At 25.8% G+C, this 24,666-nt stretch overlaps 6 non-coding genes across 6 annotated transcripts; 2 read left to right on the top strand and 4 right to left on the bottom strand.

Moving 5' to 3' along the window:
* Window positions 1-4,102: 4,102 nt before the first annotated feature.
* Trnav-cac (transfer RNA valine (anticodon CAC)) lies at window positions 4,103-4,175 on the bottom strand. Its single transcript has one exon. It is a non-coding gene; the product is annotated as a tRNA-Val (tRNA).
* Window positions 4,176-7,783: 3,608 nt separating this feature from the next.
* Window positions 7,784-7,855, top strand: Trnae-cuc (transfer RNA glutamic acid (anticodon CUC)). The gene has a single exon. It is a non-coding gene; the product is annotated as a tRNA-Glu (tRNA).
* Window positions 7,856-8,178: 323 nt separating this feature from the next.
* Trnan-guu (transfer RNA asparagine (anticodon GUU)) lies at window positions 8,179-8,252 on the bottom strand. Its single transcript has one exon. It is a non-coding gene; the product is annotated as a tRNA-Asn (tRNA).
* Window positions 8,253-13,367: 5,115 nt separating this feature from the next.
* Window positions 13,368-13,441, top strand: Trnan-guu (transfer RNA asparagine (anticodon GUU)). Its single transcript has one exon. It is a non-coding gene; the product is annotated as a tRNA-Asn (tRNA).
* A 323-nt stretch (window positions 13,442-13,764) lies between these two features.
* On the bottom strand, window positions 13,765-13,836 carry Trnae-cuc (transfer RNA glutamic acid (anticodon CUC)). The gene has a single exon. It is a non-coding gene; the product is annotated as a tRNA-Glu (tRNA).
* Window positions 13,837-21,130: 7,294 nt separating this feature from the next.
* Window positions 21,131-21,212, bottom strand: Trnas-gcu (transfer RNA serine (anticodon GCU)). Its single transcript has one exon. It is a non-coding gene; the product is annotated as a tRNA-Ser (tRNA).
* Between the last annotated feature and the right edge of the window lie 3,454 nt (window positions 21,213-24,666).

The raw sequence follows: 24,666 nt of genomic DNA, 5'->3' as shown, positions 1-24,666 counted from the left end.
GCATGATGAAACTAGTATACTAAATTGATAAATAAATGCTATTTTAAGTATAAAATAATTTTTATTTATTATAAATAACAAATGTTTTTCAGACTTCAAGTAAAGCTTTCAAGCTGTAACACTTTAAACACATGAAAGTTAAGTTAAGTATATAAGTTGTTAATACACAATCATGTAAACTTGTTTACTAAAATCACCTGTAGGTTAAAGAAGTCAACGTGTAGTATTTTTGAAAATTTTGTTGTTTTTTAAATGTTGATAAATAACAAAACCTTTTTAATTAGGTTATGCTTATATTTGATATATGTATTATTTTCTTACCTAAGATACAAAACTAAAGTGGTATAAAATGTAATAGTGTTTATTGTTATTTTAAATAAATTATCTATTTTAAAGCTTTTTAGTAAGCTTTTAAAAAATGCTTAAATTAATATTTTCAGATAAGTGCGAAATTACATTTATTTTTCATACTTCTTAAGTATTTTAAAGACTGTGAAGCGATTATCTTACTTGTAAAAAATATAATTGAAATAGTTTAAGGTATCTTGAAGTGCAGTTTTCTAACTTATAGTTGGTAACAGGGGCGTAGCGTGGGGAGGGACACTGGAGCATGCGTGCCACCGAAAAAAACGAAAAGAAGTAAAAAAAAGAATGTAATCTCTTTATCCTTCATTGTTTTTTTTTCCTGCTTAATTTGCCTTTTTCAACTATGTTTATCCAGTTAAACGAAAAGTTAAACGAAATTTTGAATACCCATTAGTGACAAGTTAGAGAAATTACCCAATATACTGATTCGGTGTTGATGAAAAACTCCATAAGGAAAAATTCTATAACCTCATTAACTTCATAAGATTTTAGACTCAAAAAGTACGCAACTAGTTAGTGCACCGCTGTAGTATAACCTTATGGCAGCTTATTTTTCTACAAAAAAATTACAAAAATACGACACGCTTAAAGGAAAATTAAACAATTTTACAAGTTTTTTTATGCTACAATAAATGTTTAAGACTACTGCTAGTTTTCTGATCTTCATTTTTGTAAACATACAAGAAAAAGCGTGTCGGTCTATGAGAAATAAACTTTGTTTGTGATAATTATTTTAAACAAGTCCAATCAGATGAATTAAATTTAAAAAACATATCTTTAACTATTTTACAAAGTTGTAATAAACTGTAATAACAGTTATAAAGTTGATCTATTTTAACTTCTGTGTACTTTTATTTAAATTATGTGCAATGAGGTGTTCTTATCACTGTTTTATTGTATATTAAAGAGATTGATATGTTTTTCGTAAATAAAACAGATACTTTCGTTTTATTGAATATAATCATTTTTAAAGATATAAAGTTTACTGTTAGTAGTAAAAACAATTTTTATTTAATAAGTTTACATTTGTGCAAGTATAAGTAATTGTAATGAAATTTATACTTTTTTTTAATTGTTTAATTTTGTAATGTATAAGTAATTTTTACAACAGTTACTTTGAACTTATTTCACTTATTGACTTTTTTTTCAACTTTTTTACTTATAAAAAGATCTATTTATAGCTTATTACAAAAGTTTTAATTTAGGTTTTTTTTTGAGAAAACAATTGCGAACCCCCTGACCAAAATACTTCGCTACGCCACTGGTTGGCAAGATTATAAATGCAATACAGTCTCATTTACCAAGTGGCCCGTTAATCTATAGTTGTGATTTTTCAGAGTGAGGGAAGTCCTGGATTCAAATCCCAGGCTGGTTATACTTTTTGATAGTATAAATTGTATTGGTTAGTAGTGTAAACTTCTACTTATTTTTACTACTGCGTATTACTTCTTACTTTAGTAAGAACATTAAATAGTTATCAGCTTAAGTCTTATTTTACTTATCTATATTTTTAAAACTAATTTTATAACACGTTATTAATAAAAGTCTTATAACAGAAATTTCTCAACTAAATTTAAATAACAGTGCAACTAAAGTCTTTTATCATCTGTGAATGTTGTAAATCAATTCAATTTCTCAAAACAGTTTTCGAAAATAAAAACAATATTAAACAATAATGATAAGCTCTTAGTTATTTATATTTCAAGTATTATTTGATTAGAGTGAAACCCTTTTGTAAAACCATAACAATTTGAACAGTTTTGTTTTAAGTTTTATACAAATTACGAAATGCAAGAATGTAGAAGCAAAAAATAACTATAAATTTTTAGGTTAAAACTGTAATTAAACCTTACTAAACTAGTACAGCTAAAACTGTTTAGTAGTAAAGAAAATGGAAACTTAAAGTTGAATATACATCGTTGATTACATAAAAATAAACTTAACTTCACGTTAACATTAAACTTCAGTAACTATATTTTTTTTAATTTATATTTAGTAAATATTAAGATATTTGAAATTCTAAAGTGATTACAACGTTTACAAAATGTATAAAGTAAAATGTTTTTGAGCAAAAGAATTTTTTTGTTAGTTTAGAATATGTACAAATTAAGCAACAGTTATAAATACAAAACAAGCTCATGTAGTAATATTTAAAACTAAAAGTTGCTTTGTAATTTATGTAATGAAAGGTTTTTATTTTTTCATTGTTTTAACAATTATTTAAACTTTAGTTTAAGCAAGTCACTAAATATAATTTAATGGTACGCTACTAAATTAACGTAGTAAAAATATAAGTAAATAAAAGACAACGCTTTATGGTTTAATCCGGCAAGTTATAGGTTTTTGTATTACAATACAAGAAAATAGCAAAAATTTTAAGTTTTTATGGTCTAATTTAAACAACAAACTAGTAAAAATTTGACAGTGTCGTACTAATTAGATAAATAAAGCTTAATAAATGTTTTAAAAACAAAAATTCCAAACAGTATTACGACTCAGTGTTTTTATATAAAAGTCATAATATCATTTATTTCTTAAATTAGTTAATTATAATTTATAAATGACATATAAGAATGCTATAATCTATCTTTAATAAAAATAGATTGCTCTTAAAATTATCTGTACATTTTTTCATGTTGAAATTTTTAAATACCGAATATCTTTTGTAACAGTTTTTTATTAGACTTTCATGAGTCGTAACTTATTTATAAAACCAATTTTATTTAAATAAAAATATGTATAGTGAGAGAACCAAGATAAATATAAAATTAAATACCTAAAGCTACATGAAACACTTAGTGATTACGTAAAATGCTTTAGAATTGCTGTTATGACAAGTTTATTAAACTTAAATATTTATTAAAACAACTCAAATACACTTGCTAACGAAATAATTTCGCAGAAAAATAACAATTTGCTCACTACTTTTTTATTCAACTGACGCACGTTTCTCCGTGTTAATGAAGTTAAAAAGTTTTTACGGATTTATCTAAAGCTTCCAAGTAACAGTTTTCAAAGTTACTTGGAAAACTTTGATAAACCCGCAGAACTGTCTTAATTTTTTTTAAACAGAGAAACGTCCGTCAGTTTAATAACGAAAAGTAGTGTAAAATTAAGTACAACACAAAGTTTATAAATAAAACTTATATTAATCTACTAAACTGTTTTCTTAAGTAAAGTTGTACTTTTCAAATTAATATTCTCGTTTATAAACATTGACTTCTACGAACCTATCAATAAAAGATTTTTCACAACTTTTAGACTACTTATTTTTAAACATAAGGTATCTTTGATATTAGTAGATTTTTTTCTTTTTCTGTGCAAATAGTTTATCTGAAGCTATAAACAAAAAAATAAGTATGTGTAATAAAAAAAAACTTGCTTGTTCGATATTAATATTTGTTTTGTCATCGATGTAAAGAAATGCAATGTTTTATTTTAACTATGTTTTTCAACTATAAAAGTTGACATACCTTTTGTATCAAAAATATTAGCTGTTCACTTATTAAATAAAACTAGAAGATCTAAAATTAGATAAAATTAAATCACAATAATCAATAAATAAATCACTTAAAAAGTTCAAAACAAATAAAACCAGAACTAAAAAGATAGAAAATTTTACTAAACTTCCAGCTTACAAACAAAAATATACTTATTAATTGCATGCAATATAAGCGAAACACTTAATAAAAAAGTTTGACAAAAATGAAATCTTTTTGTACAATGAAAGTAAAAATGATTCAGCCCGGGCTCGAACCGGGAACTTTTCGCGTGTGAGGCGAACGTGATGACCACTACACTACTGAAACACTTGGCAGTAAGCGTAATATTGCGTATATAAACTTGTTGTACCTTTAATTGACTCTCTTTGAAAGCTTCAAACGACGAAAAATCGGCGAAAATATGCAGTGCAGAAGCCTGGACTATCGTGTGCCGTGAGAAAAGCTCAAGTTTAACAAAAGAGTTGATCATCAGACTTCAGTCATTCCATCTGATCATCAGTTTTTGTTGATTGATACGAGCGTACCAGATGTCTTGCCTAGTGGACAATGTATTGAACGTTGTACAGCAAAAGACAATGCTGAAGTTACTGATCAATGCCATCAAATGGTTGCTTCATGTGAAAACATGATAAACCGTTTGTAGATAGAAGGCTATAGGTTTTTCGGTTGTGACTGACTGATGAGTCCTAATAAGGACGAATCCGTTTTCAGTTTACCGAAAGCATATGGTCTGATGATCTTTGAAAGCTTATGAATATATTCAATAGTACAAAGTAAAAAATGCTGTACAATACAATTGTGTTGATTAAGTTAAAAATATGACTTTAAATATACTTAGCAAATTATTAGCCTAAATGAAACTTATATTGATATATAGAAGTAATTGCTACAAGATTAGTTTTAATTTAAATTAAATTAGCTGAAGGTCTACCCTTAGAAATAGTTAAAACTAGATTTATATGTTTTAACATTTGAATCTCACTTAGCTATAAATATACATTTTTTCGTTTTTAACAATATTGTTTCAAAAAATATAGAAGTTTTACTATTATGCTGACAACTAGGAAATGAAAAAAATGTTTAAATAATTTGAAAGGTTTTTAAATTTTCAATCATGTAGTATTTTTAAGAGTGCAAACTTTGTTAGAATAAACGTTCTCTGTTTAATTAATTTAGAATTTTGGTATTAGTGTAAAATATATACTTATGAGCTTTGACAAAATATTTCAACTTTTTACTAGCTAGCAAAACATAAATGTACAACTATGTGACAAAACAGAAATATTTAATTAATTGAAAATTGTTGTAAACATCAAATAGTACTCAAACTAGTATTAATTTTAATCAAAAGAAGACTTAGTTTATAAAACTTGAAACTTTATTTATATTACAATCAGTAAATCTTTTTAGTTTGACTTTTAGGACAAGCTTACAAGCTTAAAGTGACTATTGAGTTTTAGTTATTTATTTATTGTCATACTTTGTTTAGTTGTAGTATAGTGATATGTTAATTTATTACTTATCCACGACTTAAATCAGTTTATAAATTTAAATAACAAATTTTCATTAGCTAGAAAATTTTATAATATATTTAGCAGTTTATTTCTACAGTTAGTTTTATCATTTATAAACACCTCAATTTATTTTCTCAGTCATCATTTAATCAAAACATACTTAGATTTAAAAATATTAATTTTAATAAAATCATAAACTTAATATTCTTTGGTCACACGTATGGATACATACAAATAAAAACAAAAGCAATTACAAAATAAAATGCACGACTTGAAATGAACATTTTTTACAAATAAACATCAAATTTATAGCCATAAGCGTTAAACCACGTGAGAGTTTACCGCTTAAACTAGCAGATAAACTGTGTATAATTCTGCTAGCGAGCGAAAACGCGTTGAAAATTTGCAACGCATTATTATAGATCATTTTGTCGAGCTAACGGCAAAAAATTAACGCTTGAACGCACATATGCTAGCATTTGACTGCAGTACAGAGCTAGTTGCATTTTCATTTGAGATTATATACAGTAATTTCTCCATTTCAATACAAGCATCGATGGTGTAACGGTTAGCTTTGGTGCCTTCCAAGCACTAGTTACGGTTTCGACTTCAGGTGGACATCTATTCAACATAATATAATCTTAATTAGATAAAATAGTAAGTAAGGATCAACGAAAAAAAAGTGTTTTAAGTAGTGTTCGATAGTTTAGTTGTTAAACTCATTAAAAAATAAGTTATAAATCAATAAACCTAAAACATACACAAAAGAGTAATTGTTTTTATCTAAGTATTATAAACTGAATTAAAATTACTATATTCAAAAAGTGTATTTATTCAGTTTTGTAAAATCAAAAACTTCAGATAATCTACAGAACTCTATTTGAATTCTAATTGAGAAAAAAAAAATATTTTTGAGTAAGATCTACAGTTTGAAAATCCGCTTTGCGGTGAAATATTGTAATTGTTTTTCTTTAAAATAATAAATTATTAATTATAAAGATTTTAAATCTATACATTTTTTTTTAAATTTAACTATATACTATCAATTTTTTGTCGATTGTTGCATAGTTTGTAATTTCAATACGTTTTTTGCAGCAAAACAGTTTGAAAATCTGTTTTACGATAAAACTGAGGAGCTTTAATTTTTTTAATAAATTCTAAAACTTTAAAATTTAAACATTTTTTGAATTGTTTCTTGTCATAAATCAATTTTAACCAAGTATTCAATAATTAAAAAAATTTACTCACTGGATGTTATGTTTCTATCAATTAACTTTAATTGTTTTTGTTTATAATTGAGTTCTAAAGTTAAACTAACAAATATTTAAGTAAATAAAATGAAAAATGTATAGTTTTTTTTTATACAGTTTGTCGACGTTTGTATATATAATATAATGCTAATTATAACTTACACAATCGTACGTTTTTGTTTTTAGGTTGCAATTTTTTTTTACTCCTGCTGAAAATAACAAAATAATTTAATCTACTTACTAGAAAATAAATTATTGGACAGCAAAAGATGTTATCAAACTATTAGTAATAATTTGTACTAAAAATTTACTTTAATAAAAACAAAAAGGTGTCTAGTTTGGGCTATCTTCAATATATCTTAAAGTTCTAACTAATTTTTTAAAATGTGCTACTTATAAGTATAAGCAAATTAAAGATTGATAAGTTATTTACTTAAACTTGAGAACACTTCTATAAACATGATTATAAGTAAGATAAATATTTTAAGTTTTTTAAGTTTAAGTTGGTAACATAAGATACTTAAAATGTAAAAAAGTTACTTTTTAAGTTAAAGAGTATTGCTAAGTTTCCAATTTTAGCGTATAGTAATCAAACGTTAATTTTAACTTTGGACGTCATGCGTTTAAAATCACTTTTAAACGTAAACTCTATTTTGAATGTAAAGTATACTTTGAACAGTAAACTAGTTCTGTGTTATTTTATCACCAATCACATATAAACTAAAACTTACTTGCAACTTTATTTTGTTATACAAATTGCTATGATCACATATAAATTAAATTTTATTTTTAACATTGTACATACGTTCAAATGGTTTTATTTAATTGTAAGAAAAACTTTTTATTGGCTCTCCAAATATTTTTTTTAAGTTGATGTGACTTTTGTTTTATTTTTAATTGCAAAGAAAATAATTTAGTTTTTCGAATATTGAAAAACTAAGCATTCATGTTTTAATCAAAGTTTTGAAAAAGTAAACAAATTAGTCAGTGATTAATATTTACTTATTAAAAATTCATTATAATGCTAGTACAGTTTAACAAAAGTACTTACTTTTTTCAGTTTAAAAAATCATATATGACACTTAACTTAAAACACTCTGCATGCAAAAAACATAGGTTTATAAATGTGAAAAGTTGCTTTCAGACGTCCTCCCAGGTGGTTTAGTGGTTAGGATTCGTGGCTCTCACCCACGCGGCCTGGGTTCGATTCCCGGTCTGGGAACATTCATTAATTTGTTGAAGTAGCCTAAGTTTAAAATTAATTTCTTTAACTATTTCTACCTTATAATGAAAACTTGTAAACCTAATTACTAAAGTTGCGCATGCTTTCGTTAACATTTTTCATTCAGAATATATAAGAACACAGTAATACTCAAATTTAAAACAAAACAGACAATTTAAAATAGTGACTTTTGTTTTATTATTTTAAGCACAAAGTTTAAGAAAATTAAAAAAAAAGCTTCAGTGCTAAGTAAGAATAAAACAAAAATTCTTATTATCAAAAGTAAAGAAAAACACTCTTCATTAAAAGTAAATAACAAAAACCGTCCTCGGGTGGGCTCGAACCACCAACCTTTCGATTAACAGTCGAACGCGCTAACCGATTGCGCCACGAAGACCTGTGTGGTTAACACTTATACTGTTTATATATTAAAGTTTTCTCGCTTCACATGTGTGTTATTTAATTACAAGTACTCTGTTGCTAAATTTAAAACAAATCTGAATGCTTTAATATGAAGTTTTCGAGCATTTTTTGATTAACTCAGTACACTAACCATTCTTTTATAAATTAGTAGTTTTGAATTTTTTTTATTTAATTGAATAAGTATTTATTTTTTACAATTACAGAAAAATTACATAACTCTAATTAATATGAAATCAAATTTGAAAGTTGTGTTTGAGACTACCATAAATGTTTAATCTAAATACCAATTACTTTGAACCGTTAAGATCAATATGTCAATTACAATAAAACACGAGCTTTACAGTCAAAATTTAAACTCTAAAACGAAAAACTCTATCTAAAATGAGAAATTAAACTTCACAAAATTAAATATTTTTCTAAAAAAAAATAAGTATATATGAGAAAAATAAAATAATTTATATACACACATGTATCTAACATTATACACACATAAATTATATATTGAACTCTACGTCAAAAGGTAAAGTTTCTATATGAAATGTTTTTGATTATTAAAATTATCAATAATTTAAACAAGTAATATAACATTTTATACGACATTAAAAAAAAAAAAAGCTTATTAATAAATTAAATTGAAGTTTTTTTTTTCTTTTTTAAAGTACTCTTATGAGTTTAGACCAGGGGTCGGCAAACTGCGGCCCTCGGGTCAATTGCGGCCCGCGAATGGTAAATCTGCGGCCCGCGAGCACGTTATTTTTTTGAATGGAATGCGGCCCGCGAGAGAAAGTTTTGTGGCCCGCGAGCATGTAAATGTGGCCCGCTGAGCAAAAATATATTTCAAGTTAAATTTTTTTCGGTAACTCGATTTAATATGATTAGTTTGGTTTTAAGTCTCTGTATAACATTTAAAATAATTAGAAGAAGATACTGCTTTAGTTAAGTAATTATCGGAAAAAAGAGTGTAAAGAGTGCTTGAATTTAATAAGTTAGTTATATAATACCTATTTATTTAATAAACTAAATGCAAATGTTTTTCATTTTGTACAAAAGTAATGCACAGTAATTAACTAAAGTGTCATTTCTTTATAGCTTAGATATTCTTTTTCAACATTTTTTAAACCAAAGTTTCTTTTATAGATTTTTTATTTTTAAATGTTATATTTTAGTGTAAAAGCATTTAAAATAACATAGTAATAAGAAATAAGGTTTATTTAATTTTTGTTTTTACAAATTTTAAATATTTAGAAGTTTTTGTTGCACTTTAAATTAATTTCTATGCATACCAACTTAAAAAGATGCTTATATTTTAAACCACTTTTTAATTAATACTTTAGTTAATTTAAGTTTAGTTTATGCATAATTTTCTGACATTGTTGTTTCTACATGTAATATCTAAATTTGTACAGACAAATTTAAAACAGTATATATGACATAAATTAATAATTTTTTTTTAGGTATACATTTTCATTTTTCAAACATTGTTTATGTCAAACTAAGTTAACTTTTATGCCTTGCATATCAATATACACATTTTCTGTTTATTGAGCTACCTATTTAATATAAACTAGGTTTAGAGATGGTAAATTTATCAAGTTTGTATATTGTTAATCCAAATAGTTCAAATTCAAGCAAATAAACAATTAAAAATTGACACACACTTAGACTATCACTATTTAAAGACTTCAAATCTCAGGCCAATTAAGTCTTTTTAAAATTTTTTGGCTACAATTGTTTTTTGTATACAAAAATATCAGGAATGTTTTTGTTGACTCAGACTGGCTTTTTTGCTTGAAAGAGTGGCAAATTAAACTTATGATGAAAGTTTTGCTCAACCCACAGTGTTAGTTTGAGTTATAATATATGTTAAATTTTAAGTCTTGCAGCTGATATAATTCAAAATATTATTTATATTATTGTGTACATTTAAGTGTGAACAATCAGTGTTGCCAAAAAAATTGAGTCCCGGAAAAGCTTTGAACTTGGTAATTTATGCTTAAAAACTCTGGAAAAAAACTTGAATTTGAGAATTTTTGAAAAAACCTCGAATTTCAAACAACTTTTACATGTAAAGTAATGAAATTTCTATTTGACACAAAAAACTTAGCAAATAAAAGTTTCTTTATTAAAAATATATTAAAGTAGCTTATAGTGTTTTTTAATATTGTTATATTTTTTAAGACACTTTTTAAACTTTAATTAAACTTTGTACTAAATATAAAAGAAGGAATTGTACTTCTAAAAACTTTGTATTTGTGCATTGCACCTTTACTTGTGAAATTTCACCGATTGGTGTGCTTCGTGTTGGAACTAAACCAAGTAATTCTAGTAAAATGTCAAAGTTAGTAAAAACATCTCTAATAAAAATTCTTAGATGAGCAATAGTTTTTCTATCGGTGCTCTCATGTTAACATATTGATTAAAGTCCTAATTTGATTTATGCGACTTTATAACCTTAATGCATTTCCTAAATATAACTTTTTGATTTCGTTGAAGAAATAAACAAAAGTTTTTCACTACTGCCAACATAAATTCTTTAAAAAAGTTTTCAATTATAAACGGTATCTTATTTTAAATAATAAATTTTGCTACTTTATATCTTGCCTTGACAATTTTTTCTGATAATTCTGTAGTTACTAAAGATAATCATGTGCTTTGTTGGAACTGACTTTGTATATTTGTTTTTTTATCGTTTCTCGCAATAAGTCCTAACTAACGTTTTTTTATTCTTGTAGGTCGTCTTATATTTTACAATTAATATTTTTAAATGCAATATTCGTATTGCAGATTAAGAATTGCTATAATGCTAAATAAAAAATAAGTTTTTATATTTCGCTAATGACTCAATAAAGTTTTATATTTTTGTTAAAGTTGTTTAAGAAACTTAATTGTCCATTCAAGCTGATTTTTACTTTTTTTGGCATGTAACTTATTTACTGTTAATAACTTTCGTTATTTATTTATGTTGTGAACTTTATTTTAACTGGGTTGCTACACAAAGAGGCTATTTTAAAAATTGGAAAACTCAGGTGTGTGTGAAAAATTTATTTCAAACACTTTAAAGAAATCTTTTAATTCCCAGAATAGTTTTTATGACTGTAGTGTAGTTTACTAATTGTAGTTTTTTCTTGTTTTCTTACACTTAGTGTACTTTTTTTTGATGATGATATTTTTACTAGGTATTTAAGCTTGATTAAAACGATTTATTAGCTTTTTTAAATTTTAATAAACTTAGACTGGTTTGATACAACTTAGACATTTTTGCTTTTTAAGTGGCAACCATGTAAAAGACTAGTTACTAATAAGGTATTTTATTTAAGTATTAGAGAATTAATTATGTTAAAGAATTTGTTCTAGCTTTCTGGAATACAAACAGGTATTAATCTTATTAAGCTAACTAATTTTTTAAATGAATGTAAGCTATTTAACACGCAAAAACTTTTTTATGAAGTAAATACTCTTAGAAATATGAAAAAAGGGCTGATAATATAAAAATATATAAAATTAACCCATAAATTGTCTTTAAAGTTTGGTTTTTATAGAAAGTTGGGTTGTAAGTAAAATTACAAAAGTATTAAGTTTAACTTATTAAGTGCTTATAAAAATACATAGTTTATTAACACTTAAGTATATTAGTCAAAGAAAATTTTATTCTAATAAATATTAATTTAAATAGACATTCTATGTACAGCTAAAATTTTATTCTTATATATATTAAGTTAAATAGGCATTCTATGTATAGTTAAAAGTCATCTAAAATGATAAGGTGAATAAAAGTAAAACTTTTTTCTAGTGTGACTAAAACTAAAAGTTTATTTAAATGTCACTAAAACTAAAACTGCGGCCCGCGAAGACTTTGTACACTTGAAATTTGGCCCGCGACCACCAACTGCCTGCCGACCCCTGGTTTAGACTCTACTATTGTTTACTTATACACTATCAAAACTACAAACAGAAAAAAAAAACATGTATATTATTACAACTTTCTACTAACTAGACTGAACCAATGCTATTGAAACTCAGTTATATACTCAAAAAAATATAAATTACTAGCTTATCAAAGTAGTACACTTTGGACAGACCTACCTATTAAGTTAAAATACCAAAGCCATCTTTGAAGGTTCCAGTTTGAACTAAAGGATAATATATCAAATGATCAACCAATTCAATAGAGTTTACATAAAATTAACAGAAGCTTTTTATTTATTTTATTATAAATAAACGTTAAATTTGTACTCATTTTTCATCTGAGTAGGTATTTATATTTTTTTGAGTATATAACTGAGTTTCAATAGCATTGGTTCAGTCTAGTTTGTAGAAAGTTGTAATATAAACATGTTTTTTTTTTCTGTTTGTAGTTTTGATAGTGTATAAGTAAACAATAGTAGAGTCTAAACACATAAGAGTACTTTAAAAAATAAAAAAAAACTTCAATTTAATTTATTAATAAGCTTTTTTTTTTTTAATGTCGTATAAAATGTTAAATTACTTGTTTAAATTATTGATAATTTTAAAAATCAAAAACATTTCATATAGAAACTTTACCTTTTGACGTAGAGTTCAATATATAATTTATGTGTGTATAATGTTAGATACATGTGTGTATATAAATTATTTTATTTTTCTCATATATACTTATTTTTTTTTTAGAAAAATATTTAATTTTGTGAAGTTTAATTTCTCATTTTAGATAGATTTTTTCGTTTTAGAGTTTAAATTTTGACTGTAAAGCTCGTGTTTTATTGTAATTGACATATTGATCTTAACGTTTCAAAGTAATTGGTATTTAGATTAAACATTTATGGTAGTCTCAAACACAACTTTCAAATTTGATTTCATATTAATTAGAGTTATGTAATTTTTCTGTAATTGTAAAAAATAAATACTTATTCAATTAAATAAAAAAAATTCAAAACTACTAATTTTTAAAAGAATGGTTAGTGTACTGAGTTAATCAAAAAATGCTCGAAAACTTCATATTAAAGCATTCAGATTTGTTTTAAATTTAGCAACAGAGTACTTGTAATTAAATAACACACATGTGAAGCGAGAAAACTTTAATATATAAACAGTATAAGTGTTACCCACACAGGTCTTCGTGGCGCAATCGGTTAGCGCGTTCGACTGTTAATCGAAAGGTTGGTGGTTCGAGCCCACCCGAGGACGGTTTTTGTTATTTACTTTTAATGAAGAGTGTTTTTCTTTACTTTTGATAATAAGAATTTTTGTTTTATTCTTACTTAGCACTGAAGCTTTTTTTTTAATTTTCTTAAACTTTGTGCTTAAAATAATAAAACAAAAGTCACTATTTTAAATTGTCAATTTTGTATTAAATTTAAGTATTACTGTCTTCTTATATATTCTGAATGAAATATATTAACGAAAGCATGCGCAACTTTATTAATTAAGTTTACAAGTTTTCATTATAAGGTAGAAATAGTTAAAGAAATTAATTTTAAACTTAGGCTACTTCAACAAATTAATGAATGTTCCCAGACCGGGAATCGAACCCGGGCCGCGTGGGTGAGAGCCACGAATCCTAACCACTAGACCACCTGGGAGGACATCTGAAAGCAACTTTTCACATTTATAAACCTATGTTTTTTGCATGCAGAGTGTTTTAAGTTAAGTGTTATATATGGTTTTTGAACTGAAAAAAGTAAGCTTTAACGAAAACATTCTAGCAAAGGTTATTTTTATATGAATGGCATCTAAAGAACTTTTGTTTAATATAATTAAACTTTTCTCAAATACATCAAGATGAAGTTTTTGAAGTTCTAACCAATTTCACTGTCTAATAAATATTCAATGTGTAAAAGTTTTTATTTCATTATTACTCTATTATGCTCAATAATTGAAATACTGTATTTGTGTTTTGAATTGTCTTAAACTTTGTGTATTATTTAATTTTTCTGAAACATTTAAACTTGTTTTTCAAATAATGTTTGTTTGCATAGTAACGTTTTATTTTACTTAGCCATAGTAAAACATTTATTACTAATCTACTTTTAGAATTTACTCTCTTCAACTAGGAAATTATTTAAACTAAAAAAATTGTCTAACTTTATACAACAAACAATTCAGAAAAAAATAACATATTACTGTTCATATAAACTTCAGTGCATATATTAGTAATCAAAACTACTAAATCATGTATGTGTTAAACCTTTATGCTCTTTGTTATTATTTAAAAAGCTAACTTATTTATGTTATTTATGAAAAAGCGTTTTAAAGATACAAAAATATTTTCTGTAACAAAATATGTTTAAGTAAATATAATATGAGGAGTTAAATGGAAGCCGAGTTTTAATCTTAAACTATTTTCTAAAATAAGAGCTTTTTATTGCTTATAAAACTATAATAAATTGATATCTTTTGACTAAGTCTCATAACTATGTAAATGAATATAATTACTTTATAGTTATTTGCCTTAACTGAAAAAGAATGCTCAATTTACTGGGATGTAAAGATCTTATTTAAATAGATTTATGCAAATTGTATATTTTATTCGCGACCGGTTGAAAACTTATTTTTGCTTAAAAAGGTTGCAATCTCTTGCCACCGAAACTTTTGTGCTTTATTTTAAACTTGTTTTGAAGCTGATGAGTGAATAGTCACGAAACTCGAGTCCTTTGAGTTTTGCATCTTTAAATAAACCTTTATATATATATATATATATATGTTATACTGTATTATGTTATATCTATTTATATATGTATATAGAAATAAGTTGATTAACTTAATAAATTAAACCTTTCACACGGAGCCCACCTTAAGGGTTTTTTTAATACAAAGGTTTGTTTCAAAATGGAAAAATTAAAGAACTCGGTTTCGTGTTTATGGACTCATCAATTTTAAAAAAAGATCAAAAAAAAACACAAAACAAAACACATACTTTTTAACTTTATTTTTAACTTTACAAATATTCGGTGCAAAAATGGATCTTCTATCTTACTAAACAAACAGCTAAAGTTCACAAAAACCACAGTTGAGCGACCATAAAAAACTCTAAAAAACTGTGGTTTTTGTGAAATTTAGTTGTTTGTTTAATTAGATGCAAGGTCAATTTTTGCACCTAATATTTGTAATGTACAATTTTCAATTTTTACGTCATATTGTTTTTTGTATAACTTTTGCATCTCTATTCACCAAAATACTTTTTATTTTAAATTCAAACTAGCTGAAGATTAAAGACAATCTTTCTTGCTTTTATGAAACATATGTACTAATATTTTTTAAAATCTTATTATATTAATAAATTATATAAAAGCCCTTCACGTGGGCTATGTAGAAACAGGTTGATTTTAAACACTCACCTTATTTTCTACATATATATATATATATAAATATAAAAACTTTAATATAAAAACTATAATTTATACAGCTGTTTCACACATGAAATGTAAAATTTCATGTGCTCTTCAGTAAGCTACAGTTTATTATAATAGTAAACAGAAATTTAGATTTTGAAAGTTTTTACAATAATTACGACGTAGTTATGGTGCAGTTTATTGTACGATTAGCTGAATTTGAAATAATACGCTGTGTTTGTTAATTTATGCTTTTTAGGAAAGTTTAGAAAGGTTATTTTGGAAAAATGTTTTAAGCTTAATAAACTGTAGCTTACTGAGGAGCACATAAAATTTTACATTTCATGTGTGAAACAGCTGTATAAATTATGGTTTTTATACAATAAGTTAAGTATTTAGCTCCAATTTAATTTGTCGAGCACTTTCGACCGTAAAATCTTTAATATATATATACATAACAAGGTTATTATTCAAACTTGAACACCTTCTACTGAGCCCACTTAAAGGGCTTTTGAATAATTTATAAAAATTTACGATTTTAAAAAACACTGGAACATATGTTTCATAAAGACAAAAAAGATTTTCTTTAATCTTCAGCCAGTTCAAATTTAAAATGAAAAGCACTTTGGTGAACAACGATGCAAAAGTTTACAAAAACAAAAACAATATGACGTAAGAATTGAACATTGTACATTACAAATATTCAGTACAAAAGTCTGTGTTTTTTTTTGTGCTTTATTTTCATCTTGTTTTGAGGTTGATGAGTGCATAAGCACGAAACCGAGTTCTTCAAGTTTTACAGAACTAATTTCGATGATGAAGTTTAAAATATTATATATAAATAGTTTTTTCAAAAATAAGAAATAACTATATTTGAGTTTTACTTCTCAGACTGTCAATAGTTAAAAAATTATAGCAAAATTCGAACAAAGTTTGGAAGCTTAAAAAGTTAGTTGTTTCGTATATCTTTATTTTATTTGTAGTACTTATTTTGGACACAGGCAGAAAATGATTTAAATGTACAGGGTTTATAAAGTATATATAACTAAATACGTCCGTAGCAGGATGACCGAGTGGTCATAGGCGTTGCGTTCCGGTCGCAGTCTAAATTGTAGGCGCGGGTTTCGAATCCCGCTCCTGTCACTGGTTTTGTTGTAAATATATTTTTTATTGTAATACTCAGATTGATTTTCAGTTGTGACATTTAGTTATGGTGAATAACAGCTCTATATTGTTACTTTAAAAATATATGTTATGAACAAAACATTACTATAACTACTTTTATCTCTACTTTACATTTACTTATCAAAGATAAGTAAACTTACTTATAACATTAAAGCGCCTTGAACATAATTCGAAGTTAAATCATTGTGTGTTTTTTGTAATTGGTTTAATCCAGTACTGTTCATTTGAGTGATTACTTTTAATTTGAATAGCTGATGATTGTAGCAAAAATCTACATAAAAATGTTGTTGTGAACAAGCAAGTTTGTTTTATAATATTTTATTTTGTTTAAGCTTCAGATAAACTATTTGCAAAGAACTAAAAAACAATTCTGCTAGTTTCATAGATACTATTTCATAGTCTTAAAGTTTAAAAGAATCATTAATTATTTAGTTACGTAGAAGTTGATGTTTAAAAACGAGAACTTTTCTAAATATAATAACTTTACTTAGATAACAGGTGAGTAGATTAATTAAAGTTTAGTTTTTTTTTAATTTTGTGTTGCACTTAATTTTAGTGTGCTTCTTATTACTGTATTTCTAATTAAGATAATAATAATCTAATTTAAGTATTTTAAATTGAATTTTTAAGGGTCAACTTACATATTAGTCGACTAATTTTTATTTTATGCGTAGAACTATCTATGTGGCTAAATTTTACAAAATAAAAAGTTTTAATTTGTGTTTACTCACTAAATACAGTTTTCAATAGACATAGATTGTCGTTTTATCTAAGAATTGCAAAACATGTGCTTGTTCAAACCTGAGCCATAAAAGCAGTTAAATTTCAGCAAGCATTTATTAATGTTGATTGTTTTTGTCAAAAAAATGTTTGCAGCTATAATGGTGACGTAATATTTTTAAACTTCTACTTGATATAGTTGTTTTGCTCAAAGTTGTCTAAATAAAAATAATTGTTAAAATTTTATTAATAAACAGACAATCTTCATACATACACAAAACACTGTAATAACTATTAATACTTAATGTTTTATTACAACCATGACCATGTCGTTCAACGATTTTATTGTACTTAAAATCGAAAAACATTTCTACGAAAATATGTGTAAAATACAGCAACAGCTGTTAAAGTTATAAATTGTGTTATCGTAAAAAAAAATTATAAATGTATGAATCAATAGAAATACTTTATTAATTAGTTTAAACTGTTAATATCAAATATTAAAAAGCAAAATATGCGTTGTCCGGGAATAGCCCGGGCCTCCCGCGTGGCAGGCGAGAATTCTACCACTGAACCAACAATGCTTATAAATAGATATGTTATGTAGCGTTTATATACTCACTAAATACTTTATGTTTTTGGCATGTTTTCAATAGGTAGAAATCTAAAATGTAAGAAGGGTCACTTTTGCACGGGTTGAAAAATTTGTAAATTGTTATTTTTTACTATCACTGTTGCCCCTTAACCTTACCCTCAATCGATAATTATTTTTTTCTTTTTTCGTTCTGTTTTTTTTTCTTGTTTTTTTTTGTACTAACAAATTTATTAGATATTTTTTTATCAGTGCTACCTCTAACCCTTACCCTCGGTTACTAATTTTTTCCTTTTTTTAGTTTTTTTTTTCTGTAGTTTTTTTTTTTTGTTATTTTTTTTTTTTTTTAAATTTATTTTTACTATCAATGTTACCTTTAACCCTTACCAAGTGACCCCTCGTGCAAAAGTGACCCTTTGTGCAAAAACTTCTTCGTGCATAGTACTACAACTTAGTCCAATTAATTTGATAAAACGTTTTTTTTTTGAAGTAATTTTATAAGAAATAAGTTTTATAACTTACATTTAAACATTAATTAGAAATGGTTTTAATTTATATTGGTTTTTATAAACTATAAAGAGTTAAGTCAAACTTTAGTATTAAAACATTCGACTATTATTGTTCAACAAAGACACTTTTATTACCTTTTGTTTTTTATACTATTTGTAATAAATGCGGTCGTTAACTATTATATAAGCAGGTCTTAAAATACAACATTGAATTTATTTTCTATTATATAAATTTAAACAAATAAAGTTATACTTTTAAACAATGATGAAAGTTTACAGTTCTACAAAACCAGAAAATCAAATTTTATTTTTGACGCTTTTTCAATTTATAATGATACAATCACTACAAGTTTTTCAATCAATAAAATACAATAAAAGTTGTTCGTGATTAGCAAAACATGTTTATGAATTTTTAGTTTTTAAACCTACATTATTTTTTAAACATTAATTGTAACTATATAGTTCAAGAAATGTGTAACTACAACTATTTAAAACACTTGAAATAGAAATTAAAAATGATTACGTCTTATGCTGAATTGAACATTAAGAAAGTCGTTTTTTGAACAAATTAGCTTGAAGTCAAATTAGGGACTAATGTCACAGTAATTTATTTTATGTACTTAGAATAGCATTTAAGTATAACAAGTTTTAATTGTTTAGTGTGAAATTTAACACCTATACCAATATAAAACACAACACAGTATAAAAAATGAACTATACTTTTAGCTTAAACTTGCACAAACATGTTGAAATTAATTTACCCTACAGCTGCTTTTAGTAAAAGTACTGGCTGAGACGGATATTTATTTAATTTATTACCTCTTGTACATGTGTTTAACATACATTGTTGATTTCAAATCAAAATTAAAGTTAAAAATAAAATTTATATAATTTTTGATTAAGTTAACGTTATTTGATGTTAAAACTTATACTTAATCAGCATTTAGGTAAAAATGAGCTCTGAATTTAAAAAAAAAGTGGCAGAGACGGGATTCGAACCCATGCCATCGAAATAACTGGACCACTCGGCCACTCGACTGAACAGAATAAATTGATATTATAAATAGTAAGTCAAACGTTTTATTACGTCACGAAGCAAATATGTTTGTCTTAAGTAAACTAGGTTGCTAAGAATATTTGCTGATGGGTGCTTGGATTAGTTTGTAGTTTAGAACAGTATTTTTTTATACTTAAACATTTACTGTATTAACTTTGGATAACATTTGTTAAATCTCATCTCTGTCGTTCATTATTATTATTATTTTATTTATAACTATGTACTAATTCTTTTTTGAAAACAGCACCTGTTTATTATATTCAAATATACTTATTAACAGCTCATTAAACTACTCAGAGACTCTAGTAAATTATTTAATGTAATGCTACTTTTGTTTTAGATAAGATTGCCTTTCTTAGTCATAAATCAACACTTGGTAAATCACATCTCTCTTAATTTGAAATACTATTTTATCAGATAGATACAAATATAAATATTTTCTTAAACATTATTACTATTTCAACTAATTATCACTAAATTTTTAAAACGAGTATATTATACGTTTTTAAATACACTCAATTGCTATTTTGAAAATAAAAACAAAAGCATTGGCCATTTATAATTAAGTATAATATTAGTAGAGTCAATTAGACATTTTATGAGGATAAAAATAACTTAAAATATTTAAAATTTTTAAACATGTTCGAACGTAAAAGAGATTAAAATTTGTATATAAATGTATAGTTGTTTAAAATTTTAAGTTAATCGCTAATAGAGATGCGAAGAAAGTTCACTGGAATATATAAAAACATATTTACACAGTACTAGAAGTTTAAACTAACACACAGAAACATGCGTTTGTTTAATAAAGAAAGAGTACTGTGTAATTTATTAATCATATACATAAATATAATAGTTTATCAATAAAAGTATATTTTTAATAAACCAAAACATACGTTTCATAAAAACCAAAAAATAATTTTTTATCTTAAGCTAGTACGATCTGAAATCTAGTGGGTTCTGTGGAAAGTGTTTAAGTTTAATTTATCACATTATTATTTATAAATAAATATATATACTGGATTCTTTTTTGAGTTTTGTTTATAACTAAAACTTTTTGGAAGTAATGTTATAAGCATAAAATCATTCCTACAATACTTTACGTAGTAACTTAAGTATTACATGTTTTCTTTCCGTATTTTTAAATAATTGTATTTAGGCTCTCAGTATCTTAAACCTAGTATAAGTAAAAACAATTTCTGAAGGTTTTAAAGTTATCAAATAGTGGTGTGCAATTTATATTTTACATTTAAATCTCAAATGTATTCCCAACACGATAGATAAGTTATGGCCATTAGGGCCAACTTTGTCTAATATATTCACGAGCTTTATAGTTGACGACTGTTTTGTGTTTTGACTTCAAATATGTTGACGACTGTTTTATGTTACGAAAAGATGAGAAAGAGATTGATGAACTCTTTAGTGTTTTGAACAAAAAACAATCTCTATACAACACATACCAAATAGAGTAAGCAAAAAAGACGACGGAGATGGGATTCGAACCCACGCGTGCAGAGCACAATGGATTAGCAGTCCATCGCCTTAACCACTCGGCCACCCCGTCTTACTGACGATTTACAAATTAAGCCTATATTCAACTGTAAAGTTACAACTATCTCTATTTGTACCTAACACAGAAATGATTGCAAATATTTAGTTTATGCTTTTTAACTAAGCTTAATTTTTTCTTCATTTTAAGTTTTTTAAGAACTTTATTTCAGTTTTGTGTGTTCCGAAAACATAAATTCACCACTATATTTAGTTGTTAAGCTGCTAAACATATTGCTAGTCTAACTTAATATTTTTGCTTAATAAAACCAGTTAGTGAATTTAGTACAATTCCGTTAATAAGTTAAATATATTTCCTCTAATCTTTACAATTTATCCATTTTAGTTCAAAAATAATTATTACGTCATATAAAAGAGGTACTCGTAAAACTGAATGAAAAGTTTATTGTATTAAATTTTGGTTGTATATAAACTGTCTATAACTTTTTTGCTTAGTTGTACTTTTGTGAAGTAATGTATTTGTATTTGTTTGTATTAAATGATTGAGTTTAAGTGTTTACACGTAATAACAAATATCTGACTTTTTGTTAAAGTTAGAGGATAAATGATAAAGTTATTCAAAAATAAAAACTATCAGTATTGTAATAAAGCAGCTTATTTAGATTTAAACCAACGATTAAACAGTTTAAGCGACGAAAAAGGCAAATAATTTTATTGTATGATTTAGCTTAAAGTTTGAGTTGCTTGTATTTTTATCATAAAAACTTTCTGTCCTATGATATTTTCGTTAAATTAAGAAGTGCTTAAATTAGACAAGAATATTTAACCTATTGAAAATATTATTAGCTAAAATTGTAAATATTGTATAAAATAGATTTTATCTTTACATGTAAACAAAACTTGATTTGATTCGCTGAATAGTTTAAGTATACTTTAAGTTAATTTTTACAAGATGATAGTTTAACATTTTTAAGCTAATTAAGCTATTAGGTTTTATAAGTTATTCTTTAAACCGTTTAAGGTAAAACCACAAAAGCAGATCACTTTTAATTAGTGATGTACCGGACTCACTATCCGGGTCCGGGTCCGGCCGGATATTGCCATTTTTGTCTGATATCCGGATCCGGCCGGACTCTAATTTGAAAAAAAAGTCCGGATCCGGTTCCGGCCGGATTTTGATTTGAAAAAAAAGTCCGGATCCGGTTCCGGCCGGATTCTAATTTGAAAAAAAAGTCCGGGTCCGAATCCGGCCGGATCCTAACAGAGATCCGGCCGGACCCGGATCTAGTTAGTAAAAAAGAGCATACTGAAAAGTATTTTTTCAAAAACAAACCCTGTGTAAAATAATAAGAGTCATTTTCGTCAGTTAAAATTAAGCACCTACCGTGATTGGCTTATTTTGTACACGTGACTAGTTTACATTTGTTTACATTTAAACTATAAAATAAACATTTCAGAAATGCAACTCTTTACATATGTTGTAAAATTGAAAACTTTGGAATGAATACTTGCATTATTTATTGTTTTAAGTTGAGCTCAGAGAATTTTTAGAGTTAATACGGTTGAATGTACGAGCCAATGATAATAATATGACGAAATGTTTAAAACTAAATACTGATGCATCAAAACATCAGAACATGACAGGCAGTTTATATACAAGCAGTTAGTTAGTTTGGTGTGTAGCTTGAAGCAACAAAATATCTTGAACTTTTTGTGAATGCTTATTGTAAGTAGTGTTTTGTTTTAAAAGTGAATATTTCAACTGGTGTTAAATTGTTTAAATATTTAAGCCAGGTTACAGTTTAATAGTTTATTAAAATTTTACAGTTTCTTGTTTACTAAAAATTTTATTTAATTTTTAATTTATAGTTTTAAGTCTTTTGATATACATTTAAATAGCTTCCAGTTTTTAAAGTGTTACCAAAGTAATTAATAATTTTGTATATGCTTGTATTTCTTGTTGTGTTTTATATAAAAGATTCATCACTCAAAACTGTCGTGTCTGATTATAGAAAGTAGTCTCAGTTAGAATTTAGTATTTGTTAGATATTAATTAAATAAGGTAGGATTTAATTATGATGGGTAGTACTAATAAGTTAAGTGTACCACAACCAGTCTACAACTTTACTACCAAATTGTCAACCTTTGCAAGCTGTTTAGTAATTTTTTCAGTTTATAAAAACCTCATTCTGACTCAGGCTTGTTTATACTCACTCTAGCTAGTTTTATTGACTTAAACAGTGTCAACCCTGCTAGTTTGAAAATTTTTGGGAATTTTAGAAAATCTTGGACTGCCTCAGGCTAGTTAAGTTTTTTATAAAAACTCAGGCTAGTTTTCTTTTAAATTTTGAATGAGTTTGAGCTGATCCAGTTTTAAAAATTTGGTAATTTTCTAGTGTATTTTGTTCAAGAACTTGATTTCAGATTTTTAATTGTAAATAACACCTAAATTTGTAAACCTTGTGGCTAGCTGTTCTACTTATTATTAGATTAAAGTTCTTTTTTTTCAGTTTTTTAAAACCTCATTCTGACTCAGGCTAGTTTATACTAGTGATGTACCAAACTCACTATCCGGGTCCGGGTCCGGCCGGATATTGCCATTTTTGTCTGATATCCGGATCCGGCCGGACTCTAATTTGAAAAAAAAGTCCGGATCCGGTTCCGGCCGGATTTTAATTTGAAAAAAAAGTCCGGGTCCGGTTCCGGTCGGATTCTAATTTGAAAAAAAAGTCCGGGTCCGGTTCCGGCCGGATTCTAACTTAAAAAAAAAGTCCGGATCCGGGTCCGGCCGGACCCAAAATTGTGGGTCCGGTACATCACTACTTTTAATCAAACAAGTAATTTTTAGTTAACAAAATATACAAATATGCTTTAAGCAGTTTTCAAATTTTTCTTATTAATACTTTTTATTATACACAACAACAAAAATGTAAATGCATAGTTTTAAATAATTTATTGTTTGTATCTTATTTTGGTCAAAACTACTTTCACCCTTTATAAACTTGTTCATATTTAAAATGTTTAGATTTTGTAATTTTACTAAAAAACAATATATGATATAGACTATAAAACTCAACTTGAACGAAACATGTAACAAAACAGATTAAAAATTAATAATTTAAAAGAAGCCTGACAGTGGACTTGAACCCCTGACCGTTGTATTAACAGTGCAACCCTCTACCTACTGAGCTAGCCAGGCTCACGTCGTCAAACCAAAACTTAGGCTTTATAAAGTACATTTGTTACAACTGCATTTACTTACCAAAATTTTGATTGATGAAATTAAATGAAAACTTTATTAAACTTTTCTGGTTACATGTGCGTATAATTAAATGTATTAAAATTTATAAGATTTATGTTTTAAACTTAATAATTACAACTTTCATAATATTTATTTTAGCTTTATCTAATTTAATGTAACATTAAGTAATGTAACATCAAAAAGTTATGTTATAACAACTTTATTTACTAAATAATAGTCTATGTTTATTAAAATTTTAACATGCTTG

Source organism: Thalia democratica, chromosome 2 (assembly GCF_965202585.1).
Source record: "Thalia democratica chromosome 2, ktThaDemo2.hap1.1, whole genome shotgun sequence".
NCBI lineage: Eukaryota > Metazoa > Chordata > Thaliacea > Salpida > Salpidae > Thalia > Thalia democratica.
Note: the sequence above shows the minus strand (reverse complement) of the source record. Positions and strands in the feature narration are given on the sequence as shown.